Source organism: Protopterus annectens, chromosome 2.part2 (genome assembly GCF_019279795.1).
Source record: "Protopterus annectens isolate FY-2018-M chromosome 2.part2, PAN1.0, whole genome shotgun sequence".
Lineage (NCBI taxonomy): Eukaryota > Metazoa > Chordata > Ceratodontiformes > Protopteridae > Protopterus > Protopterus annectens.
In genome coordinates, this window is record NC_056730.1 from 322,586,866 (window position 1) to 322,589,247 (window position 2,382).

Here is a 2,382-nt window from a genome sequence, read left to right on the forward strand (position 1 = left end):
AACTCAGAAGAAAAACTGCATGTACTAAAATAACAAATAAAACCCAACCACAAAACAACTATATCCACTTAAATAAATGGACTAGGAATAGTTGTAAAAATAGAATTAAAACAATTAAGAAAACCTAATAATAAAAAGAAAATCATAACCACAGCCAGCCAATCAGAAAATAGCATTACTGACAACAAATTAAGCAGAATTTTAAAAAAATATATAAAATTAAGCTAACTAACTAAGCACAAAATTAAACGATAGCTCTAATAGATCATAGCATACCCCTCAATACTCTAATATAATAGTGGCCAAAGTTTTACTAACATACCTCAGTACTATAGAAGAAAATCAACCGTAAGCATGCCACTCAACTTTACCTGATTTTGTGGGATATTATTGATTTTGCCTTATATTTTTTGCCCTGTTCCTCACAAAAAATATTTTCTAGTAAATTACTGAGCATTAGACAGTCAGTAATACCAGACCTTGGAGTTTCATAACTTTTACTGTTCAGAAAATGCATGTGATACAAAACCTATTGTTTTATTAACATTTTAGTGAAGTAGAATAATATTTAAAATTGCCCCTAATTTGTTGGCCTTTGTCTTCCCCCTATTATTTTTTGCTTTGTCCAGAATTCAAAAACTAATACATTTGGCCATGAGACAGCCCTTTCATAGAAACTCTAAATAACATATGTAAACCCTTGTTGAATAGAAATTCTACACTGTTACTGTATCTCTTTCAAATTAATGAGAAACTGTAATTCAAAACAAAATATACAGAAAACAGATAAATGGAATATATGGTGGGATCTCTTGTATAATAAATGAAATATCTTGCACTTCTAAAATTAAGTAACTTTGTTCATAACTCTTAGCATTGGCACTTATGACAAAATGTGCCCTCCCAAATCTACTTATATTTAATTTATCACACATATTCCATATTTATCCTAATATCTAAAGTCATGTAATAAAAACATTTATCTGAGCTGGATTACAGACATGCATATCACCACTGTGCATCATCAAGCATTTCTCTCTTCTCTGTGCACACCAAGTATTGGTCAACATTCCATCCATATATCCAAACACTGTATGTCATCCCTATTCACATTAACACAGAAAAATCACAGACTGCACAAAGGGAAAAATGCACACAACCTCCACACAAACTGCACCCACATAAATCAACTCCAGAAGAAATAAACTATATTAAAATAAGAAAAAAATAATAAAAATAAAAGAAAATCCCAACCACAACCAGGCATTTAGAAATCTGCATTACTGATAAAATGGACTTGAATCTAAAAATCTGTACTAAACAACTTTAAACTAATCAAACTGTTAAGTAATAATTCTAACACATCTGATCACAGCCCTTGTTACACTAATAAAACAATACCACAACATTCTCAACAATATTTATTGAAACCTCATTAAAACAGGCCAAATACCAAAAGAACATAAATAAGCATCACTTCAGTGAATAACTATGCAAATTGACTGCAACCAACTAAAATAAATGGGAACCAGTAATCCTAATTTAAAAAAAAAAAAATAGAAAACAGTACATAAATGGAATACTTGGGCCATTCCTTGTGTAGTAAATTAAATGTCTTGTGTTATAGGTTTAAGGAAAATGTTCATAATGAGTGGAGAAGATGAGTCATAAAATTAATTATTTAATCCTATAGTACAGGATAGTTCAGCTGTCACATAGCAGACTCATGCATTTTCTACTTTTATCTTAACAGTGGACCTAGATAAAAATGGTTGATAAAAACATTTATCTGGTCCATCGCATACATAAATGTCACTACCATCCTTGGCATGTCACTGAACATTTATTACCATCTCTTGTGCATCATTACAAGATTATCACCATCCTTGGCACATTATATCTTATATTAAAAATTATCTGTTATATGCCATATTTTTGCTGATCACTACAAAGTAAAAGTTCATACAGTGTAAGGAAATATCCCATTCATTTCAAACCCTGCATACACACAATATGCACTTACAACCTTCTCCAAAGATAACACTGCTTCCTAAACCAGCTACCTAGGAAAAAAATGTTAATATCAAAATGAAAAAATTAAAGTAAAAAATAAAATGAAGCACTGACCACAGCTACCTAATTAGAAAATAGTATTACTAGCAAAATGGACATGATTTTATATATCTAAAAATAAGTAAACTACATCATGAACATACTATGACTCTCACTAGACTACTGAAATACATCACAAAATGTAATATCATGACAAAAAGATAAAAATCTATGTAGAGCAAGAATGGAAACCACTCACAATATACTCCATTCACACAAAAAAGTATGAACATTTAATAAAATTATTTCAGTTGACAATTGGTAATTCAA